The following is a 13,252-nucleotide window of genomic DNA, read 5'->3' as shown; positions in this document are numbered from 1 at the left end:
GGCCTATCACACGAGAGCCTCTGTCTGAGCACCCCTGACATTTATGCCTGTGTCTGCCCATTACAGCACTGAAGTAACTGGAGTGGGTGAGAAAAGTCACTCAGACGCCCCCTTCCAGAGCCTGGAAGTAAGCAGAAGGGACAGCTTAGAGAGTGGGGAAGAGAAGTCCCTAGTCTCCAGGAGCTGTTGCCTGAAGGTGTCCCCATGGCAGCACAGAGGCCGGACCTTCGTTCTTGAATGCGGCCATCTTGGTGTGTGTTTGCATGAGCAAACAATCTAGAAGTCTCTTCTTAGTCACTTTTTCTTTTTTCTCCCTCCAGCAGAAGATTTGTGGTATCTGGGGGGAAAAAAAAGAAAGGAAAAACTATTAGGTCTTGAATGCAAAACCACAGGACTTTTTAAAAAAAGTGTTTATTTTTCTGCAAAGTTTGTTTTTCTTCCAATGGGAGCCAAGACGCTCTCTAATGCCGGCCTCTGCTGGCAGCTGAGAGCAGTGGAAAAGATTGCTCCGTGTGGAAGAAGTTTGCTGACTAGGGAATAGCAGGCCCAAGTGGACCAGGGGTCTGACTCACACGTTTTCCTGCGAGTGGCTCGTGTGTGGGAGAAGAGGTTGTGTCTGAGGGGAAGGGGACCAGGGGGGACCATGCGGGCAACCCGTGGCCTGACTTCACTGGAATAAGAACTTGCGGGACTTCCGGGCAAAAATGATGGCTGCTGGGGCACCTGGGTGGCTCAGTGGGTTAAAGCCTCTGCCTTTGGCTCAGGTCATGGTCCCGGTGTCCTGGGATCGAGCCCCACATCAGGCTCTGTGCTCTGCAGGGAGCCTGCTTCTCCCTCTCTCTCTATCTGTCTGCCTCTCTGCCTACTTGTGATCTCTGTCAAATAAATAAATAAAATCTTTAAAAAAAAAAAAATGATGGCTGCTGGTTTCGAAGTCCCTGCTGTGTGCCAAACACGGAGCTAGGTGCTTTCCATTTATATCATTTGCTCCTCACCACAGAACTGCAAAATTGTTGCTATTACTCCTTCACATATGGGAGAACTTGAGGCCAGAGAATATAAATAACCATCCCAGAGAGGCTAAGTGACACAGCTAGGATTTGAACCTGGGTCTGGTCGAATCCCCTTGCCTTTGCTCCGAAGTCCTGTTTTGTACTATCTCCCAAGTGACCTTGGGCAAGTTACTTAACCTTTCTGTACCTCAGCTTTCCAATCTGTACAATGAGTATAATGGGATTTTTTGGAGGGTTCAATGAAAGATTTCTGCAAAGCACTTAGAGTTGTGCCTTCCACGTAATCTTTATGTATTTCCTGTACTAATAGTAGTGGTTATTATTCTATTGGTCACAGGCTTGTGCTGGTCAACTTGGTGTTGGAGGACAGGAAGGAGAAGTGGACTGGCCGCTGTCATCAGTGGGTGCACGGTCTGGTTGCACAGGAGTCCCCACCCTGGGGCGTTGCCTCACTTGGTGAAATCTTGAGTGCTTAGTCCTCCCTGATGGAGATTTTGCTATCAGATCCTTCCTTCCTGGACATGTCTTGCCCACACAATACAGGTTAGGCTTCCTGTCATTGTGGGTTTGCAGGGGACGGTCGCATGTAGTTGCTGCCCTGGGGACATACGTGGCTCACTGGGGAGAACAGATGGGTCAGCAGAGGATGACCACATGGTGTGGTCAGCACTGTGATGAAGGGACACACTGTGATTGTGTCTACCCCGCCCTCACGCCCACACTGCATTCCACCTTGGCTCTGAGCTCAGCTATTTTCTCTTCTTAGAATGCCCTTCCACCCCTCCTTTTCCCCGGGTACCCCCTCCATTTCTCAGGACTGACTCAACTGCCTTCTTGGGTTTGGGGACCCCCCTCTGCTGTCCGTGCTCCTCGTGCTCTTCCCTGGAAGCCTGACTCTTCATCATAGCCTTGTCCTGTTCTACTCCTGGGCGATTCCCTGTACCGTGGGGACAGGCATGCCTCACCCTGGACCTAGCATGTGCTTAGGGAGTCTTCACTGAACTTTTAGGACTCTGACCTGTTCGCCTTAAGTCTTTCTGTCAGTCATGCCAAGGGAACCTCCAGCTCTGAGTGGAGGCAGGAGAGAAGGCTTGGCTGGGCCCCCACTGTTGCAGCAAGCCTGGGCATAGAAGGTACTTCTTGGAGGCTGACAAACAGAGGTCAGAGACCAAGCTCATCAACACTTTCCCTGATGCCTTGAGTGACTTATTTAACCCCACTTTCCACATCTGTAAAAGAGGTAACAATAGTACCTACTTCATAGGCTCGCCAGGAACTTAAACGAGATTATAAATAGAAAGCACTTAGCGTGGGGTGTCTGGCACATGGTCAGAGCCCAATAAATGTCAGTTGTTGTCGCTGTGGTTACCATGGCAACGATGAGACTGGCCAACCACTGCTGGCCTGGTGGAGCCCTGGCAGAGGTCAACCAGTTTATCTGCCGAAGACTGATATCCCGCAGAAGTGTTGGGAGAGCCATCAAGGTGACATCCTTCCTGCTGGAGGAGAGACGTGTGTGTCACTATGTCAGTGTCACATTTGAAACATATAGCTCCTGTGTGGGGCTCCTCCTCCGAGAAGCTTTCCCTGACCACGCTGGCGGGGCTCTTCTCTCTCCTCTTTGAGCTCTCACAGCACGTAGCATCTGAGCTGCCCATTTAGCACTTGATTACAGACTGTCTGGTTTGCTCTCTAATTGCTTTCTCTGTGTATGGGCTTTTCTGCCCGGCGAAATCACAAGATCTGTAAGAATAATTATTGCATCTCAATTATGGCTCTCAAACACCTAGCTCCACGCTGTCTGTGTAGTAGGGATTTAACTGATGTGCCAATCTGACCTACCTAAAAACGTTTGGTGTTCACCTGCCGTAAGAGAAACACTAAAAGTAGAAACATGGATAAAAAGGCACTCACAGACACAGAAATGTTAATGGCCAAGATATGAAAAAAAATGTTTAATCTGGCTCATTAGAAATCAAGGGAATGGAAATTAAATTGAAATCCCATTTTCCTTATTTATAGGCACTTGTTTAAAAATTATAAAAGTTCTGGTGAGGTGGGCCGGGGAACCTCTCTCAAACATCATTGGGGGGAGGGCAATGTCATTCTTTTGGTGATAATTTTCAGTATACATCAAGAGTCCAAAAAAGCCATGCCCTCTGACTCAGTAATTCTATCTTAAGAAATATTTCCCAGAAAATACTAGGTGATACAGACAGATACTTATGTGCAAAGGTGGGCATCACACTGTTATTTTTAAAAGAGAATTTTGAAGGATGGGCTAAATAAATTACAGCATAGTAAGGCTCAATAAAATAGGTTTTTAACCGAAAAGATGTCAACCCCTCTCATTGTTTTCATAAACAATGAAGATTAAAATATACTATTTTTAACTATGAAAATTTAAAAAGTAAAAAATTTGATAAAACACAACCAAGTAAAATAGGCTTAAAGATACCATTGAGAGAGCCATAATCGATGACAATTTTGCAAAAACAGAATTTAAAAATCTTTGTGCAAATTAAAAAAAAAATGCGCCTACCTTTTGACCTAGAAATTGTACTTCCAGGAATCTAATCCCTAGGTATGCCCACACTGATATGCATAGATATTTGCACGAGGTTATTTATTGTGGCCTTGTCTGTAATAACAAAAAAAACTGAAACCAATTGAAATGCAAATCAGGAGAGGACTAAAGAATGAGGTAGAGCTTAGTTATGCATAAGGAAAGCATATAAAGGTATGTTAAATGGGAAAAAGGAACAAGATATACAGGAAGATCTATAAACTATATTACTAAGTAAATAGTCACAATTAGTACATATAACATGTTTCAATTTGTGTAAGAGCAACAGAGAGTTTGAGATAAAGATATAGATATAGATATTAATAGAGACTTCTGGGAGAGGTGGTGTGTGTAGTGTTTCAAAGTATAAATTCAGTATCCAGATTATTTGAGCTCAGTTCCCAGCTCTGCCACTTTTGAGCTGTGTGACATGGGTGAATCACTTAACCTCTCTGTGCTTCAATTTTTTTAATCTTTTTTTTTTAAGATGTAATTTATTTATTTGAGAGAGAGAGTGAGAGGGGGAGTACAGTAGGGGGGGACAGAGGGAGACGGAAAGAGAAAATCCCGAGCAGGCTCCATCCCAGGACCCTGAGATCACGACAAGAGCTGAAATCAGAAGTTGGTGGTTTGACCAACCCAAGCCTCCCAGGCGCCCCCTCTTTCTTCATCTTTAAAACACTCTATGGGTCAGCTACTCTTACTATTTTTTAAACAAAAAAGTATACTTTTGAGGGTGATCATATTTGGGCAGTGAACCCAGGAGTCTAATTTTCATTGTATAACTGTTGGAGTTGCTCATTATCAGGGCAGGTGCATTTTTGGCTGTGGACATGCTGCAGCAGAGGGAGACAGATGGCATGGTTGACCTGGGTCATTGACGAGAGGTCAACAAAAGGACTTTCATGATCAGGTAGGCAGTCCTTAGGGGGCAGCACCCCAGCACTGGTACCTGCAGGGAGCTCCAGCACCTCAGGCCCCGCAGGGCCAAGTGGAGGGCTTGGTTAGCCCAAGCTGGAGAGCCGGCTGTGGGGAGAAGGCTTCTGACAGAAGCTGCGACTCTGGAGAAGTAGGAGGCAGCCAACCTGCCCCAGCCCCAGCACGAAGGGACCCCAGCAGATAGAAACAGATCTCCTGCCATGCCTCCCATTAGCAGGACCCAGCCAGATGGCAGAGGGCGAAGAAACAGGTGCAGGCATCTATACCCATCAGTGCACTGAGGCCTGGGGCAGGGAGAAGAGGGGAGGAGAGCACATCTGGACAGATCCTACCCCCTGCGTAGTACATCTGACCCCTACCTTCAAGGGTGTGAGAATGAAAGAAGTTGATATGTGGAAACTCCTGGAACATAGTAACTGCTAAATAAAAGTAAATAACCTCCAGTACTGGCAGGATTCTCTAAATGCCTAATGAAGACATCCCACACACGCATATTATTTCCATAATAGTTCATAAAAATTATGTTTTGAAGAATTCTTAATGACATGGGAAAAATTCTTATGGTATGACATTAAGTGAAAAAAAATACAAAATTGTATATTGGGAATGATTTCAACTTTGTGGAAACAGACCACAGGCAAGCAAACCATACTTGCACAGGATAGGGAGACCGAGAAGATATCTGAAAGTGGCCATCACTTGGAACGCCTGGGTGGCTCAGTCGTTAAGCGTCTGCCTTCAGCTCAGGTCATGATCCCTGGGTTCTGGGATGGAGCCCCGCATCGCAACGGGCTCCCTGCTCAGCGGGAGGCCTACTTCTTCCTCTCCCACTCCCCCTGCTTGTGTTCCCTCTCTAGCACTCAATCTCTCTCTCTGTCAATTAAGTAAATAAAATCTTAAAAAAAAAAAAAAAAAAGTAGCCATCATGGTTGTTCCTGAGGGGTGGGACTGTGGGGAATTTAAAAATGTTCTTTTTCATACTTTCTGTGTTTTCGCGATTTTCTACAATGAGCATATTTGCTTTAAAAAAAAAAGGGAGGAGGGCGCCTGGATGGCTCAGTGGGTTAAGCCGCTGCCTTCGGCTCAGGTCATGATCTCAGGGTCCTGGGATCGAGGCCCGCATCGGGCTCTCTGCTCAGCAGGGAGCCTGCTTCCCTCTCTCTCTTTCTCTGCCTGCCTCTCCATCTGCTTGTGATCTCTCTCTGTCAAATAAATAAATAAAAAATCTTTAAAAAAAAAAAAGGGAGGAAAAAGGAACATTTAACTAAAAAAGCATGAAACAGTCTATACCTTCAATGGCTTTTCATGGATAAATGCTGTCGTGCTTTAACAAATTGACGCTAGGTTCTGCCATTATTAAAAGAGGGAAGTGACTCAACAAGAGTTGGCCTGGGGAAGACATGACAGAGCTGGGATTCAGATTCAGGCATCTGATTCCCCAGGCTGCTCCCTGAAAGACCTCACCACGTTGTCGCCTCCTTAGGCAATAAAGTCTGAACGTTCACCAATGCCCTCCACCCTTCTAGCCTACTTTCTGGCCACTGTGACTGCTCCTTCTCCTTCTGGCCCAAGGAAGCCCTCCCACAGGGTGTCAGCCCTCCCACACCAGCCCTGATGAAGACTATTCCCTCTGTGGGAATATCTTTCTTACCTTGTGACCTGGTTTACTTGTCTTCCTTCTTCCAGACCCAAGCCCGGTGTCACCTGCCATCAGGAGCCCTCTCACCTCCCCTGACCGCATTAGGTGCCTCTCCTGGCCTTCAGTGGCCCCCATGCCTAACCTTCTCTGCACTTAACTCCCTCTTTAAAAACTATTATTATTACTACAATTATTATTCTTATCATAATCAGTGTTTTGTTTAAAGTATAGTTGACCCTGAACAACACAGGGGCTGGGGGTGCTGACCCCCCCGTGGTAAAAACTCTGCATATCATTTTGACGCCCCCCCCCCAACTTAATACCACTAATAACATGCTGTTGACTGAAAGTCTTACTGATCACATAAAGCATAGATTAACATGTATTTTGTATGTTATATACATTATATGCTGTATTCTTATAATAAAATAAGCTGGAGAAAAATGTTATTAATAAAATCATAAGGAAGAGAGAACACATTTATAGTACTGTACTGTATTCATGAAAAAATCTGCATATAAATAGATCTGTGCATTTCACACCTGTGGGGTTCAAGGGCCACCTGTATTCCCTTTCTTCCATCAAACTAGAAGTTGATGTCTGCTGACTGGATTAGGCCTGCAGATTTTTGACTTACAGGGTGTGAAAGATGATTACATTGTCAACATTTAAATACTGGGGGATCTTGCATAAATATCTTTAGCTTTGGCTTCTCTTTAAAACTGTCTACAACAGTTTGGTGCACAATCGTGAGTGTGGCAGCCATTGGAAGGAGCTGCAGAGCCTGTTTCCTTTAGGCGAGGACGGCTGGCCATCTTCATGCGCCTCTGCTGTCTTACACCGAGTCCCAGTGACTGACTTACTGGCCTGGCTCCCGAGATAGAGAACCCATTTGGAGCTTGGTAACTTAAACAACAACCATTTACCTACCTCACAATTCTGTGAGTCTGCAGTTTGGTCTGGGCTCATCTGAGCGGTTCTGCTGCTGGGGTCAGTCGTCTGTGGGTGGCCGGGAGTTGGATGGAGAAATGAAGCGACAGGATCTTCATCAGCCAGCAGGCCAGCCTGAGCTGCTTCATACAGGGCGGGTGCAGATTCCAAGAGCAGAAAGAGGGCGGGGCTCCATGTCCGCATGCTTTTCAAGCTAGGTGTGGTCAAGTCTCATGTACTCATGTTCCCTGGGCCAAAGCAGATTGGGGGGTTGGGGGGCAGCGGGGAGCAATCCAGAGTCAAGGGCTGGAGAAACGGACTCCGTTCCTGGATTGGTAGAGCTGTAAAGTGACTTTACAAAGATGTAGGCATGCAGGGATGAGAAGAATTGGTGGTCATTTCTGCAATCTTCCACAAGTGAGGACCTTGTCTTATTTATTGCCACTTTGCAGTGAAACACAGGACCTGACCTGTGGGAGGATAATCAGTAAATGTTTGTTTCATTACATGGAAATGAATGCAAATGAGTCTGTTTTTCTCTGGTTTCAGAATGTCTTCTCAACAGACTCTGCTAAGCCTTCATTCACTTACCTTGCAGCTCCAGAGGCCCTTGGCACTGGGGAGAAGCGGGTGACTGGGGCCTCTCAGGACCCCAGAGACAAAGGTGCTGGCTGGGAGGGTCTGCTTTGGATTAAGGCACCCTCTTGGGCTGAATTATCTGGAGCAAGAAGCCACTGTTGGATCTGTGGCTATTCTCAGCAAATGCCCGTGAAGCCACAGCGGAAATGCTAGTTTGTTGGAGCAGTCCCCTGTGATTTGGAAATTGTGGTATGAAGATCATCTAACGGCGATCTTCGTTTTGGATGGGGAAGTGGGAGAAACCTCTCCAGCCATGCAGTCCTGTGCTCGTCCTCCCATATGGCTGTGGCCCGCTGCCGTGACCATGGCCATCTTCAGGCAGTGCCGGACAGAGAGGCGTGCATGATGACAAAGCAGCTCAGCCGTGCTAATGTGGGATGACTCGGACTCTCGCTCTTGAGATGGCCAGCTAGTGAGCCCTGGGCCAATGAATTGTGGTGCCGGCCACTATTACCTCGCTGTCCCTCTGCCCTCAGCCTCCTGCAGGAACGTGGGAGGGGGTTGGATGCTAGGCCTCCTAGGCACCCCTCCAACGCTGAGGCTGCGGGAGGTCATCTGCGTGCACCCGTGCCATCCAGTCCAGGATGCTCACAGAACACGTCCGAATCCCCACTCTCCTCTGGCTTTCTCATCGGCTCCCATGGTTCAGTTCCTCACCTCCTTTGAGCCCTTGCTCAAATGTCACCTTCTCAGTGAGACCTGCCCTGACCACCCTGTTTCAAATGGTCCTCCACTCCCCGTCCACTCCTTATACCGTCCTCCTCATCCCGCTCTCCTCTCTCTTTTTTGCATCATCTTTGCTACCTTCTATGTGTCCTATACTTCAGTCCATGTGGGGCTTGCTGTCATGCATGACTCCCTCGCAGAGAATGCATGTGCCAAGGGGTGGAGATCTCGGACCCACCGATAGGGCAGCACTTAGAATGCTGCCTGGCACAGCAGCAAATAGCACAAAGGCAATGAATGAATTAATGAATCTTTGTGACATCAGTGGTAATGACCCTGAAGTCCTTTTCCTCATTCTAAGGCTCCCTGTCCCTTCCTCGAGGGACTACCTAGTACTCTAGTACTCACGGGAGAAGAAAGCCAGGACAGCCTCAGCCTGAGCTCTGGCGGAGCTGGGGCCGGAGGCAGCATAGGGTAGCAGGACTAGCTTCGCTTGTGTCTTAACCCCAAACCTTCTTAGCTGAGTGACCTTGGCTCTATGCTGTGTACCCGTGCTAAGCTTCAGTTCCTTCCCTGAGCTATGGGAGTCAATAATTATAACTACTTCCTGGGACTGTAAGGATTATGTTTGACAATGGAAAGTACTCAATAAATGTTTTTGCTATCAAAATAATGGCTGGCATTCATAGGGTATTTCACATTTCTTAAAGGGTTTATGTGTACATAATTTTAGTTAATTTTAACCATACATCTTTGAGGAAGAACAGAAAGCCCCATCGTATGTAGGATACCAAAATTTGGAAGACAAGTGGGAACTGACTTCATGTCACAGAGTTGGTGAGTGACGGAGCCCAGAGCCAAACCTGGGACGTATCTTAACCATAGTCCAGCCCAACACTCACTGCTTTACATTTATCTTTTTTATGAACTAAAAGAAGGGATTTTGGGAGGGGGGTTGTGGTTTGTTTGTTTTTAAGTGACACAGCTGAATTAATCTTGAATTAGGGCTGTCCTCTGCTCTGAGACACATCACATCTGTTGAACGGGGTGCTTTACTGAATCAACAAGCTTTTAATGAAGATCTAAAGACCACCTGGGTGCCCAGCCTGGTGCTGGGGTCTGGGTGGGGATGAGAGAAGGTGGGGGTGAGGGGAGGTCCCACAAGGTGAATCTTATTTGGGGATAGCCCCTCATTTCTCAAAGCCCAGCACAAACCAACACTAGAAATCTGTTCCTTGGGTGGGAAAGGGAGGGAGCTAGGTCTTGTGCAGTACCCTGCATGTGTCAGGCATTTACATATGTCATCATATTCAGTTCTTAAAGGAACCTTTGGCAGATTTCCCATCTTACTGACAAAGAATCTGAGGATAGAGAGTTTAAGTGACTTTCCCAAGGTCACAGCTAGGATAGTAGAACCAGCCCTGCACCAGGTCTACCTGATGCCAACCCACGCTCTCTGTCTTGAACCAACAAAGGTCCCCTTCGTAGGTTTTGGAAATCTTCTAAACACTGCCACATCTATTCTTTTTCACTCACTTCCCCTTTAGGCAAAACTCCTTGAGGACAGGGACTATGTTGTTTGTCTTGGTAACTCTCTTGCCCAGCACTGGGCTGGGATTTTCCTTATGAATAGTGCTTTTGTATCCTGTTCAAGAAATCTTTCCCTACTCCTCATTCATGGGGTATGTTCTATGTTGTATTCTAAGAACTTTATAGTTCTCTGTTTCACTTTAAATCTAAAATTCATTTTGAATTGATTTCGTATGGTGTGAAGAAGAGATTAGTTTTAATTTCTTGCCATATTGTAAACATTTGACTGAGTCCTATCTATGAAAAAGTCTCTTCTTTGTCCAACGCTCTGGGGTGCCATTTTTGCCCTTAATCAAACACTCATTAAAGCATGAGTTTATGTCTGATCTTTTTTCCCCATCAATCTACTAAGCTATCCTTGTAGCCAGTACAAACTTGCTTTAATTAGTGTATCTTGCTAGAGCTTTATGGTAAGTTTTTATAGCTGGTAGTAGAGTAAGATTTCCCATCTCCTCTCTTTCAGGAGTCTCTTGGTTATTTTTGGCTTCTTGCATTTCTATATAAATTTTAGAATCAGCTTGTCAGTTATCATAAGCCTATCACTGGGATTTGGTTCGAAATTGCATTGAATCTATAGATAAAGTGGAAGAAAACTGACTTCATTGAAATATTGAGTCTTTCAATCTATGAATGTGGACTCTCCCTCCATTTCTTCAGTGCCTCTTTAATTTCGCTCAATAACGTTTGATAGTTTTGATGTAGATTGCACATGTTGTTTTTATCCTTAGATACTTAGATTTTTTTAGTGCTGTTGTAGTTGCCATCTTTAAATTATTTGGTATAAATTTACAGAAATAAAATGGAATTTGTAATTTTTTCCTTATTTTTGGGAGAGATAGAGAGATTCTTTTTAAAAAAAATTTTTTTATAAACATATAATGTATTATTAGCCCCTGGGGTACAGGTCTGTGAACCTATCGCCAGGTTTACACACTTCACAGCACTCACCATATCACATACCCTCCCCAGTGTCCATAACCACCCCCCCCCCCCGAGATAGAGAGATTCTTAAGCAGGCTCCATGTCCAGGGTAGAGCCCGGGATGGAGCTCAGTCTCACACGTAACCTCGACGTCATGATCTAGCTGAAATTGAGAGTTGGACACTTAACTGACTCAGGCACCCAGGTGCCCCAGAAATAAAGTAGAATTTTAGATTATGGATCTTATATCTATCAACCTGGGTGAAACTTTATCTTAAAGTCTGCATGGTCTGATATTAATATGGCTATACCAGCTTTTAAAAAAATTAGTTTGTATATTATAACTTTTTCTATGCTTTTGTTTTCAATCTTTCTGTAAAATTGTATTTTAGGCATACTTCTTTTTTTTTTCTTTTAAAGATTTTATTTATTTATTTGACAGAGAGAGATCACAGTAGACAGAGAGGCAGGCAGAGAGAGAGAGAGGGAAGCAGGCTCCCTGCTGAGCAGAGAGCCCGATGCAGGACTCAATCCCAGGACCCTGAGATCATGACCTGAGCCGAAGGCAGCGGCTTAACCCACTGAGCCACCCAGGCGCCCCTAGGCATATTTCTTAAAAGCAACATATGGTTGGATTCATTTTCAATATAGGCTGGCAATTTTTAAATCTATTAATTTGAAGCCATTATTTATATATTTTTTTAAAGATTTTATTTATTCATTTGACAGAGAGAGATCACAAGTAGGCAGAGAGGCAGACAGAGAGAGAGAGGAGGAAGCAGGCTCCCCACCAAGGAGAGAGCCCGATGCGGGGCTCGATCCCATGACCCTGGGATCATGACCTGAGCCGAAGGCAGAGGCTTTAACCCTCTGAGCCACCCAGGCGCCCCCATTATTTATATTTTGATGTGACTACTAAAATATTTGGGTTTAAATCTACATCTTACCATTTGTTTGCTATTTGTCCTGCCTGTTCTCTGTTCCTTTTTCTTCCCTCTTCTCTTGCCTTTTTTTTTCTGGATTTATTGAGCATATTTATTATATAATTTGTCTCCTTTATTATATAATTTGTCTCCAAAAAAGTTTGGTTATTTTAACTTCTTTTACTCTCTTTTAAGTGATTTACATAAAGTTTTAAAAATATGCTGCAAACTATCAAACATTATATAGTCTTTACATTTTTACTTTTATTTCTTCTTGAAAAGGGAGTCTTAGAGCACTTTAACTGCATTTACCCTTTCTCAAATTTAATGCTATTGCTTTCATGTGTCTTAATGACCTATATTTCTAAACCACATAAGATGTTACTGTTATCATTTTGTACTGTCCATATTCCTATGTATTTACCCATATATTCAGTCTTTTTGTTGTTCTTCATTTCTTCCTGCCTATCCAAGTTTCCATCTGGGATCATTTTCTTTCAAGATTTCCCTTAATATTTCTTGTAGTTCAGGTTTGCCAGTGATAAGTTCTCTCATTTAAAAAATCGTCTAAAAAATATCTTTATTTTGCCTTCATTTTTGAAGACCATATGCACTGGGGTTGAATTCTAGATCACATTATTTTCTTTCAGCTGTTTGCTGTTATCACTTCATTGTCTTGTGGTTTCCACCACTTCAATTGAGAAGTAAACTATTAATCCAATCACTGCTCCTTTGGTGGTGATGCGTCTTTTTTATCTGGTTGTTTTTAAGATTTTTCTGCTTGTTTTGCTTTTCAGCAGCTTAACTGTAGCATGGTGTAGTTTACTTTGAATTAATCCTGCTTTGGTTCTGCAAAGTTTATTGATTCTGTGGCTTGCTTCTGTCGCATTCTCTCTCTTTTCTCTATCTGGGACACTAATTATAGGCCCGTCTTATATTCTTTTGGTATTTTACATCCTTCTATCTCTCTGTATGTCATTCTGACTATTTTCTTTGAACCTACCTTCTAAAGCATTCATTCCATCTTCAGCTAGATCTAACAGGCCATTAAATGGACCCACTAAGTTTCTAATTTCAGAGATTTCATTTTTCAGTTCTGGAAATTTCCAATTAATTCTTTTTCATTGCTTTATTTTCTCCGTTGCCATTCTCCACCTTGCTTTACCATTTCTTGAACACATTCAGCATGATTATATTAAAGTCCATATCCAATTAATGAACTTCGCTGGCTCTCCTGTGGGTCTGTTTCTATTGCTTCATTTCTTTTAATTCACATAGTCTCATGTGCCTGGTTATTTTGGATTGTGTTCTGAACATTTTATGTACAAAATTGTAGAGATAAGTTGTGTGCTGGGCTCATAGCATCTTCGACCAGAGGAGATACATTTGGCTCCTGCAGGTGTCTATGGCTATGGCACTGGAACTT

This window comes from Lutra lutra, chromosome 4 (genome assembly GCF_902655055.1).
Source record: "Lutra lutra chromosome 4, mLutLut1.2, whole genome shotgun sequence".
Lineage (NCBI taxonomy): Eukaryota > Metazoa > Chordata > Mammalia > Carnivora > Mustelidae > Lutra > Lutra lutra.
Note: the sequence above shows the minus strand (reverse complement) of the source record.